The following is a 12,295-nucleotide window of genomic DNA, read 5'->3' on the forward strand; positions in this document are numbered from 1 at the left end:
ATGGGAATTATGAACGCTATCCCGCGACCCACTCCCCTTCCCTCGCAGAGGCATCCTACAGATTTCCGCCCATGAATTGTGGCATGATTAAGTTTAATTTCAGCAAGTTGTCAGCAAGAATGAATGTCAGAAGTTTCCAAAATATTCAGACATGCTGTCATTCACTGCACGTATGGTTTTTGCTAAGGCAAAATTCGGCGTGGAAGAACAATGGCTGACGGACACGTTGGTGCGTGACCGTCACGCGCGTTAGAAGTGAAACTTCGCAAGGTAGAGGCGTAAGAACGCATAAGAGTATGTTCAAGTGTGCGAGTAAACAAGTAGGCAAGTATGCAATTACGCAAGAATACAAGTATGCAAGTGCTCGAATATGCAGGTGTCCTCTAATGGGAACATGTCATCGAGCGTCTTACTACTGGGCTCCACACTTTCGTTACGCTCTTTTGTAGATTTACATTTGTCTTAATCTCTACTTTATCCGTTGTTCTCTCTCTTTCCCCTTCAATCAGCCATGTTTGAACCTCGCGGCATCGAGAAATATCCGTTACTTCCATGACACTGTGATAAAGTCTTCGCTCAAATTAGTCTTTCTGTTTTCAAATTTTTCATTTCAAAAATTATTATTTTTAAATTGTAATTTACTTCTTGCATGTCTACGTAAGTGAAAATATTTGTGCATACATAGAGAGGCCAGTCAAACCTGGAAATGTGAATGATGGACAGTTATTGGGTCTCACCTCAAAAAAAAAAAAAACTATCGACTCAGAATGTGTTACTACCACCCTAAGCCTCCACTCATAATACCTACACTATTAAGATATTTTAAAATAAGTTTATTTTAAAAATTACGTTAGTTGAAATGATTTATGATTAAAATACACTGCATTTAACAAGGTGAAATATAATTTTACTCACCCAGAATTAATAATGGAGATTGGAGGGAAAATTAAAGAAACTGAGCAGAAGTCTAGTAAAACGAATCTGGTCAGTTTATTGCTCAGAAAAATTTTAAGACGAGAGAAGATCAAGATTACAATGGGCACAACTGCTTTAAGGCTGACTTGGTGCTTGTAAATGGAGATGAGTCATACTGGGAGTTGGGGATTTATCAACATCCTTCGCCGCACTACGTGAGCAGAACTCATTAGTGATTAAACCCGGCGGAGACCTTTAGAAGCCTCTCTACACACGAACCTTGAACGAAATGAGCATGATTATTTGAAAAACCTGTAATTTTATAGACGCAAGGAAATGTGCACATACATTCAGTTGAAGATGAATATTACCTCAGGGCATTAAAAAAAACCTGTTTCGACCACTTTTAGCAATTGTTTCAACAGACACCACACTATTTGCACTTACTGCACCAGACATTGGACTGAAACGTGCTTTTGTTAGCTCAACTGCAGACCGAACAAACACACGTCGAGCTTCAGTAGTATAAAAAGAGCGCTAACTCTCCTCGAATTCCATCCGTCTCTCAAGCAAGCAGGTAGAAATGGCAGCGAAGATATTGGTCGTCGTAGTTCTAGTGGCCTGCGTGTTGCAGGTAAGCTTTATATCATTGTACTTCTACATATACAAAATGCAATATAATGCCGGCAATAAATATAATAATTATTTTAAAATCTTAATTAGTTATCAATTATTGGAGTACATAGTCAACAACGAAATATATATTGAGACATTCGAAATGTGCTTGACATAAATGTTTACAACTTTTAATAAAAAGGTTATATTTTTTAACTCTAGTACTGAAAGAGGGTGTTAGGAAGGTGATATGATAAGTGCGAAGCTTCCTGGCGATTCTAGCGCAAGGCTCTGATCGGCGCGCTTACTTATCGTTATCCATAGGGTAACTATGAGTCTGAGAGGGGACCCTTGCATTTGATGGCGTAGAAATTATGATAAATGAGTAATACACGCACCTATGGTGCTTTCGAGACTCTAAACCGGAATTATTCCGAAAGCCTTCGTTTCATCCATTTTAATTTTAAAGAAAGGTTCAAAATAGAAATCTGGAAATCGAATTGCCAATATGATACGATCATATATTTAAACGCTTTTCTAAAGCAGTTTTCTTTAACCACATAGGTTCTTCTGAAGCTCGGAACACTGTATAGCATTTGTGTGAGGCGATGCTTTTCATTCAAAGGAGTTGACTTGAACGAAATAAATTTTGACACTCTGATTTCAGATGCTTTGTTTTGTTTATGCGTGCATATTTTATTTGAAAATGAATGCCCAAGTATCTTACATAATGTTAAAAATGGCAAAATGTAGGCTATTAAAAAAATCTTTTACGATCCATACTATATATATTGGAAACTGCAGTAAGCTGTCATTGTGCAGACGTAACATTTATGCAGCTAGAAAGCAACATTTTTATTGGTTATAGCCTAATTTATAAACGAATTCAGTATTTTTTCTGAGCACTCTACAGGAAGAAGTATTGTTTTACGAACCTTCACACGCCGTAGATTTGTATCGAGAGTTAAATGTTTCGTAATACCCATTAAGTAATATCCTAATAAGAGCAAATTTTTTTGCCACTAATTAAAGGTTTTGTAGAGGCTACAATTTATTTTTGCTGCAGAAACCATAGTTTTGTTTTACAGTGTGAGGATAAATTTTGAGCTTTAGTGGTCACGAATAAATTTCGTATAGGGTTATACAACTTGAAGTTAAAATCCAAATTGTTTGTTCCGAATTATTTTTATACAATTTATCAAGTCGAAAGTAGCATATTTACTATGATTCAAACACCCTTATATATAAATGCATTCACTATCAATACAGCAGAACTCTAAACGTTTATAACATTGTAACTTAAAGCATCCCTTAGTTCCAATAATTATTACGATCAATTAAATAAGTACTTGCTGTAAATTGGTGTTGTATAGATGAATAATTGAAATAGCTTTAACTAAAATAATGAAAAATATTACCATACAATCATTGAGGAATGCAAATTTATTGAACTCGAAAGAAATTTAAATCATGTATATAAGAAATTTTGGCATTAAGAGGTTACAAATAATATTTTCAGAGCTTTAATGTGATAACGTAATAAATTAAGTTATAAGCAATCGAGAAAATAAACCGATAATGTATCAGGGCAGTTACAAATATCCTAGTAGTTAATCAAGTTTACGAAAATTAATTTAGCCCCATATCCAAGAATTGGAACACTGTTCTGTCGACCCATTAAATGTTACACAAGACTTTTACAGCAAGTTGCGCGCTAAACATTTGAAAAACCTAAAACGTCGAGGATAAATCCCAATCTACTAACTTTTTATCTTGGGACAGTCAAGAATTCGGGTCACCATTTCTGACTAAACTCAGCCTACCTTGTGAGAATACCGCGCAGTCAAGCTAGGTCAGTAAAACATTCGTTATAATGGATTGATAGAGATCATAGAGTGAACGATGAACAGAATGAGTGAGTTGGCAATTCTATGCACCACGCCAGGATATTCGTTATTGCGTAGGCAAATATTGATTTTTCCTAGATTGACAATAGTAATATACAATTCTAGTACGAGATGTTCGTCAAGAAGACATTTAAAATGCAAGTAAGATGAAATATATAGTTCATCAGATTTTATATTCATAATTGTTTGAGTTGTATAGTAGTGTGGCGATATGTCTGCGTTCACATCAAAATATGATCGGGGCATTTTTGGTATTAATCTTTCATACTGATTGGTGAAGCGAGTGTATCACATGTTTATGGGCACAATATATTTTGGCAACAATAATTTCGCTACCATGCAGTCCACCTATAGACTCTGAATAGTCAATCTGTGGTAGAGACATTAGTATTTCGCCAATGAAATTTTTCTTTATTTCATATTTAAAAAAAAAACCTTTGTTCATGTTTGAGACCTTTTTTTAATTGAGAAATTATACGTGAGAGAAGTTCTTTCCAAACTTGGATGGTACAGTGGGAATGTGGCTGTTTTCCTATCAAACGTAAGCGATTCAGTTGGAAATATCCGTGCCGTGTAAAAATTTGGTTCTACCAACAAAAAAAACGATAGGAAATAAACTACTGCAGTATTTTTTTACGGAATGTTTCGGTGGTCACTTTTTTACCCCTTCGAAATACAACCATCTCTATGAACTGATCATTTGTTTTACAGGCGATGTTGGAGCTGTCATCAGCCACCACCTCCAACAGCACCAGCAGTGCCAACAGCACTGCCGAAAACATTACCACCGCAGTCAACAGCACTGCGGCCAACATTACGTCTCAGATAAAAAACGACATCAACAAAACTGAAAGTGCCATTTCTAGTGTCTTTGCTCCCGCGGCCAACATGGCCAACGCTTTGGGTTCGCTTTTTGGTTGATTATTTATTTTGGGTACAAGCAATATGATGAAGAATGAATTTATTTCCACCAACCAAAGTTTAACTGACATCCTACCTTTCGTTATATCCTTGAATGCTGTTCCATAACAATGTAGTCGCTCTTGAAATTGAATAAATTGAAGCTATTTAATTTTTTCTCACAATTTCATTGTCTATTATACGATCCCTACAGGTGTGGTGAAACATCTTTAAGATTGATGCTGCAGTAATATCAAGGGACGTGACGTTTACAGGTGTTCATGTTGTGTGTAGATCATGGAGGTAAGATGTTAGGGGCTGGGTTCGACAATTTTAGCCAAGTTAATAATTAATGTCAAAATGAGAACGATCACCCGATATTCGCATCTGAATAGCAACACATTTGTGGTTATAATGAAGTTCAATGCTTATTCCTTGCTGATGTTTTGTTAGTATCTTTGTTTAAAAATACTCTCTTAACGGTGACAAATTTACGATTCTCCCCTAGCGAGTTTCTTTCAAGCTATTAAACACACTTATAGCATTAACCTTTATTTAGCTACGGTTTTTTTGTTTGGTACTTCAACTTTAGAACAGTTATACTCCATGTGTTTAGAAGTGTTAACGGAGTGTCAACACTAGACCATTAGAAGCTGATGTGGAATGACTTACGCACAGTCCTCTCTGGCGTGTCTGAATACTCTTGAAATCAATTACGGAAATCAAAACACTGTTTAAAACCGGTGATTAAATAACATGCCCACATTCTGAAATACACCTAGTTATGTTGTCAGCACATAAAGAATAGTAGAACCTCAAGTTAAAGTCATATAAAATTTTCAGTGTTATAAATTGATGGCTAGTTAAAATTTTTTATTTGCATTACGTGCAATAAAATAAGACTAATCGTGATAACATTTCTTACATAACCAAATAAATACAATATCGCTATGCTTGACTCATACCTGCAAGCCAATTGAGACATCTGGTGGAAGAATACTGAAAGTAGATTCGAAGCAGAATACATGAATTTGTTCATTTAAGCGTGGTCCAAATACAAGTCACTCTACACAAAGAAAAAATTTCTATAATTTTAGAAACGATTCCGTTTGAAACCAGTTGCCAAAAATAGTTTGTAATACTTGAAGAAAGATATTTTAACTTTATACAACACATGGCTACGGTTAAATCTGCATATATAAAATTGGTTGTTCGAAATAATACCAATTACTTATTTCTTACGAAAATTGGCACAAAATTTTATATTTTAATTGATGTTTCATTTATGAATTTTTTTTAAATCAAGGAAAAAAAATTAGAACATTTAGTCATTTGACTTTATTTTTATTCTTTTATAATTATTATTAATGTGCGCAGTTAATACTGAAATGCAATGCAGGGAACGATTTACACAACTTTAACTATTGGAGGTTTTTGGAAAAAACAAAACATAAATACCCGGGAAAGAATTCGAATCCAGTATTACTGCAAACACTGTTTTGTAGTGACAAAACTGTTTTTATGTCAATGTAAATATTTACAAATATCTGGAAGTTTACATGAATAATTCTCTTCCATTTACAAAAAAATTACAGTGCAGTGTCTTACCACTGCGACATTTTTATATCTATACTAGCTGCCCGACCCGGCTTCGCACGGTTGTATTAATTGGGGGGGGGGGGGGGGGGGGAATGAGACCAAATTTCATATTTATAGTTATAATAAATAAAATAAAATGAAAATTAATTAAATTTGACAAAAACTTTATACAATGCTTTGTAATGTACCGAAGAAGAAACGAATAGCACCGATGGTTTCCCGACTCTCGAGCACGCAACGTTGTCATGGAGACGAAGTACCCACTGTTTCCCGGGCTTAAACACCAATCAACATTGATAATCAGTTTATTATTAATTATAAATTATTAAGACCATTGATCGAAATAAAAACTATCCTATCTCTCAAGTTGGAAAAAATTACACATAAATGCCAATTTTCATTGATATCGGTTGACTTGGTGAAGAGTGCACTGGAAACAAACACGTGGTAATTATGCTGTTAAAATGTAGCTTATATGACACGTTCGTAGATTTACCATAGCAGCGCCATCTATTGATTACTTACTCAACCCAGTCGAAAGGTATCGACATCTGTTACAATCATTTGGAGTTAACAGATAATTGTGACTGTCAAATAATAACAGACAAATAAATAGCAATAAATTAAAATTGCGACTATAATTTGAGATTTAAACTATCCTATCTCTCAAGTTGGATCGAACTGCACATGGTGTGCGAATTTTTTTATATTCGGTTAAGTGGTTTAGGAGTCCATTGAGGACAAACATTGTGACACGAGATTTATATATATTAAGATATAAATTTTATAAATGATGACGACTGAATAAGACCTTACATTTTCGTCGACTCATTATATGTTATAGGCAAAAGGGATGATGACATGATGATGGAGAATCGATGGGATGAAATGGGTAGTGAAAGCCTCAGAAAACCCACTGCTTCACACAAAACAATTTCGGGAATCAAACCCGGTGGAAGGCGAGTGGTCTGTTCACTCAATCACCATGAAACCGCCCCTTTCTTTCCAAATTATATTAGATTCTTGAAATGAATATAATAAAATTAAAAATAAAAGTCACCCGAGTATCTATATAAATAAAAATGAAAAAGCTCGTTTGTTCAAAATTTTAAATCTTCGAAAGTTATTCCCCGATTTCTTTGAAATTTTGACACAACGTTGCATACGAATTCACGCGTGTTTTTATTCCCAATGTCACACCCGCGACAGGTAAAATATAGATAAAAATATAGAAGGTAAAATATATATAAATAAGTGTTTGCGTGTTCGTCTTAAGTATGGTAAAGACAAAAAATATAGATTGAAATAAATAGATGTAGATGTATATATAGAGGTATAGAGGGATAAACAGAGAGAGAGATACAGAGAGATACAGGCAGATAGAGTGAGGGATGTATATAAATGCATAGAGATATGTGGAGATATATAGACAGGGTGATAGGTTGATATACAGATATAAAAATAGATACACAGAGATATATAGAGATAGATATAGTGTTTAGAATATATATAAGTATTTAATATAGAGAGAAATATAGTGATATTTATAGAGGAACATATGTATATAGAGAGATAAAGAGAGAGAGAGAGAAAATTTAAAGAGTCATAGCATGGCATGGTGGGCATTAGTTGTAAATCATTCGCATCCTGAAAGGAAACGTTGGTCCAGTAAGTTTGGCTCGGCGATAGAAGCACATCATTGGCGTAACGGCTAGTTGTCGTGGAACCTGCATTCACAAGCAGCGCCATCTAGTGAGTTGGTGGGCCCGGGGGGGGGGGGGGGGTGGTGAGGGGGGGTGGCAATATCCCCGAGCCCCGGTTAAACAAATCTCAACTACTGTAATTTTTTTAATGGAAAAATTATTCACGTAAAATTACGGATATTCGTATATATGTACATTTACACAAAACAACTGTACCGCTACAAAATAGTGTTTGCAGTAATAATGGGTTCGGATTCTTACACGGTCATTTATGCTGTGTGTTGTCATATTACTTCCAATAGTTAAAGTTATTTGTAAACAGTTCTCTGGATATATTTCCAGTATTAACTGTGCACATTAATAAGCATTATATAAGAAAATAAAGAATAATTGTTGAATATTCTATTATCTTTCCCACAGTTTTAAACAATCATGCTTAAATAAAACATAAATTAAAATATAAAACTTTGCGCCAATTTTTGTAAGAAATGCTCAATATCATCTCGAAATATGTGCTCACATATGCAAAAATAACCATAGCCATGGGTTGTACAAAGTAACTGTATCTTACTCTTGTAGTATTACAAAATATTGTTGGCAACTGGTTTCTAAAGGAATTTTTTTTTTGTAAAAGTACATAAATCGTGGTGTGTATTACAGTAATGGCCACGGTAATGTTTACATGTATTCTTTTTTTTTTACGGTGGCGTTTGGAAAGATTTAATTATTTGCCCCCCTTCCTCCACGACCATGGTTTCGCTTGGTGGCACTGCTTACGTGATACGGCTAGTGAACTCCAACTCTTCATCTGACTTCTGGACCAAGAGGTGGACAAATTGCAAATTGTGCACGGGATACCTGAAATCTTGGGAGAAAGATGAAACAATTTGAATGAATAAATTGATTTTTTTTTATCGATGTGTAACATCTTAGTTCTCGGTGTACGGCGTTTGGTTGGAGTAATTTCGCGAATGCAACGGAAGTTGAATGGAGCCTAAGTGTGTAACCACGGTGCTGCTATCTGTGAAAGTCTCAGAAATATCGAAAAGAGCTGGACTCGCGTGATTCATCCGTATATACTTCCGTGAACATCGCAGAATTTTCACCACGCAAAGGTATTAAATAATATAAATTTATAATATTAAAAATATGCATTCATAATTTACGTTAATATTTATAGCCATAAAAAATATAACAACTTAAAAAAATTACGATAGATTCCTGGCATTTAACCTTAGTTAACATTGAAATTTAGAGATAGCTCAGCGTTTATAATACTGTAGAGACACAACAAATTGCTAGCCAATATATATATATATATATATATATATATATATATATATTCATTCGACGCCATGAAAAATAAACAAACTCCGTGAGTAAATTTTTACTATAAATTTTAAATGTTAAATCAGCTCTAAAAGGTTAAGGATTATTTGTAGAAAGTATTTGCAAACGATCTCAGTTGTTTAAGCAAAAATACATTAAAAAACTTAAGGTTATAATACATGTATTCAAATCATTCAGGTAAACATTTAATTTTTAAGAATTCTAAGTTAAATTTCATTCACGTGTTTCGTATTATAGTGTATTTTCAACACGAGAACATATTAATTTTTTTAATCTTTTTCGGTTTTATCACAGTCGTTTCATAATAAAGTTTAAAATTTCGGCCTGCAAATGGAAAAATTCGATAGTCGACGTAGCTGCTCCGGCTGCGAATTATAGTGGCAGGCGCGGAAACTACGTGTGATTCGCGTCTAGAAATGTGGTTGAAAATACAATATTCGTGTATATAATTCACGCAGCATAATCTTAAAGAATTCTACGTTAATTTTATGCCAGAGTTTCGTATAATAAGTGTATTCAACATGAGAACTCATGAATTTGCACGTTATCGACGTTAAACGTTACACATCTCTGAGGAGTATTGAAATATTCGCTTACTGTTTCTTTCATAAACTATTTTTATTCGCGTATAAAGTTAACTCTTTGTCCAGTTGAAATTTATGTTTGAAAGAAATTGTGAAATAACTTTATAGTTTAAAGGTATACACAAAGGAGAACTCAAGATCTAGAGCACTGAATGAGAGGCGAGAAATACCAGCTATTGTAACTCATCAATTTAAATGAAGATACAGGATGAGGTCTGTTGGGAGGAGGAACTCGTGCCTGAAGGACATACGGAGGTCATACAGCTGCCCGTCAGGATAAGCTTTCTCGGCTGCATCTTCACGACCAGAGCGGTCTGTGTGGACCGCCAACCTCCGTTAGGAGAAGGCGTCGTAAAGTTGAGCGTTAGTTATACAATTTTGGCAGATGTTAATACATTTTTGTAAAGAGTTTTCTTGTCATTTTAGTTGCATGGATGCAATTTTTGTTCTTTTTTCTTCATAAGTTGACATGTTTGTTTTTAATTAGGATAATATAAGTATTTTTAATTTAGAATCCAGGAAGACACAAGTCTGAGATTTTAACCATGCATGTACGTAAACATCCTTATTTTGTACCAAGATAATGTTTCATTGCCACAAGTGCAATAATTATTCTAATATAAGATAATTAAAATATAACCTCCTGTTTAATGCGGATGTGCATTCTTCTAGGGAAAAGCATCCCAAGAACTAGCCAATGTTAAAAAAAATTATAAATGGACCGTGATTCACACAAATCAACACGGAATAATTGAATTACCAACAATTATGTATGAGATATCTGGAGGATCTCAACAATTTTACGTTATTGCTCCTTTGGCAGCACACTTACGTGTTACACGACGGCTCATACAAAGTAGAAACAGATTGAAGTAGTGCAGAATCGTTTGATACCTCTCACATATCGGTGCGATGACTGGAACTCTCAAACGAATTGAAGAAAAACAGTCAAATTTTGAGTGTTTCGGAATTCTTTGCGCAAAAATTAATAGTAAAAGACAATCTGAAACAGCAAGAATGGGAACTTAAACGCCACACTCGCCACTCGTCGTATGATGCTTCGGGGGGGGGGGGGGGGGGGGGGGGACAGCGCGTATGTCCTCCACCTCGAATTACTGTCACATCGCCCAGGCAGGGGGTGAAGTCCTGTGGACCAGGCACTCCATGAAACACTGCAAAGGGTCTCTGGACGGAACTCAATAGCGTGCGTGCTCAGGGTTCAAGCGAACAATAAAAGCAATCTCATTCCGTGAAAGGATTTCACACACAATGTTAACGAAAGAAAGTGGTCCATCGTTCGAAAGAGTGATTCAACGACGGAACAGCAACGAAAATGAACTAGTCCTGAAGATGAAATATTGCAGTAAAATTAGACGAAAATATAATCGTAGCAGTTAAAAAAATAATAACGATGAACTAAATTTTGGTAAATTTTTACTGTAAAACTTGATGGACAACATGTGAAAATATCGTACTCTTATACTATTTCACTCTTTCTCATGCAGTAACGCAACAGATAACCATTCTGAGTGCTTGGACCTTTGAATCCTGAATGTCTTGAGTGAGAGGTAAGTGATGCGACCACTCAAGTATCATGGCCCTACATCAAAGGCAAAGGATTGCAACCTTCAGTATTAATGCAATTCTTTCTTTCACATAAACATTCATAAAACCGATTATTAAGAGAGTACAAATTTTAATTATTGTTAAAACCCAACTGTGGCGCTTTTACGCTTTCATTTATAATATTTACATTTCCTTTGGATCTTAGAGTGCATGTAGAGTGCCCATGGGCAATATCTTGGGATGTATTACGAACTTGTGCTTATTAATTACGTTGTAGCTTGATCTATCTAAACATATAATTGGCATTAACTTAAAGGGAACTGTTTAGGAGAAGCTTTCTCCGTATTATATTCCACTATCAATATCTAAATAAACGCGTTTACATAAATTTAGTTTGGGTTAAGTGTTCTACCGTACTACGATAAAAGGTAGAACAGAGATATAGCTTAAATAATCCATCTACATAAATTCATAATTAACACCATACTTGCGGTCATACAGTAAAAAATAACACTACTATCACGCAACTGTATGCTTGTGTAATAGTACAGATTTTTTTTAAGAACTCCCAAAAATTCAAAATGATCATTGACCATTGAGTTAGGAATTTTGAGGTGATGTCATGTTGTAATGTAGTTGTAGTCACTTTCTGTCTCACTGTCGCCTTAGTACAGCATACAAAACCTTACAGAAAGGTGCTTGACAATACCGGATGATGTTTAATAAGTATGAATTGGAATTTCCATCATTAAACTCTCTCTTCCATAAAAAAAAACAGTCCTTTGAAAATTTTTCAACGATCAAAACACCGAACTTCAAAAAACTTTTTGGCGTCCTGAAAACATGGCGCTGACGATCACCTAGGCAAAAAAAAAAGTGGCTTCATGCAGCGTCTATGTAGTAAAGTATGCATGACCACACCTGCCATTGACATAAATACGTTATTTAGAGCGAACTCAAGGATACATACCTGACGGTCTGTCGTGCGCAGAAACCGTGATGCCACTGAGTGTCACAGACACTGAGTTTCATTCCTCAACGTGGGTTTTGAGCTGGCGAGATAATGGAACAGAGAAACTCTAAAAACGACCACGGCGAAATCTCGACAATTTTAAAGTTATAAATCAGTGGTTATCACTGAAAGATGCTGGTCATA

At 35.1% G+C, this 12,295-nt stretch overlaps 1 long non-coding RNA gene across 1 annotated transcript; it reads left to right on the plus strand.

Annotated features, from left to right (window-relative positions):
* The first annotated feature begins 1,382 nt into the window (after window positions 1-1,382).
* Window positions 1,383-4,509, plus strand: LOC134529561 (uncharacterized). The gene is made up of 2 exons (XR_010074628.1): window positions 1,383-1,549; window positions 4,149-4,509. It is a non-coding gene; the product is annotated as an uncharacterized LOC134529561 (long non-coding RNA).
* The last annotated feature ends 7,786 nt before the right edge of the window (window positions 4,510-12,295 follow it).

Source organism: Bacillus rossius, chromosome 1 (assembly GCF_032445375.1).
Source record: "Bacillus rossius redtenbacheri isolate Brsri chromosome 1, Brsri_v3, whole genome shotgun sequence".
Lineage (NCBI taxonomy): Eukaryota > Metazoa > Arthropoda > Insecta > Phasmatodea > Bacillidae > Bacillus > Bacillus rossius.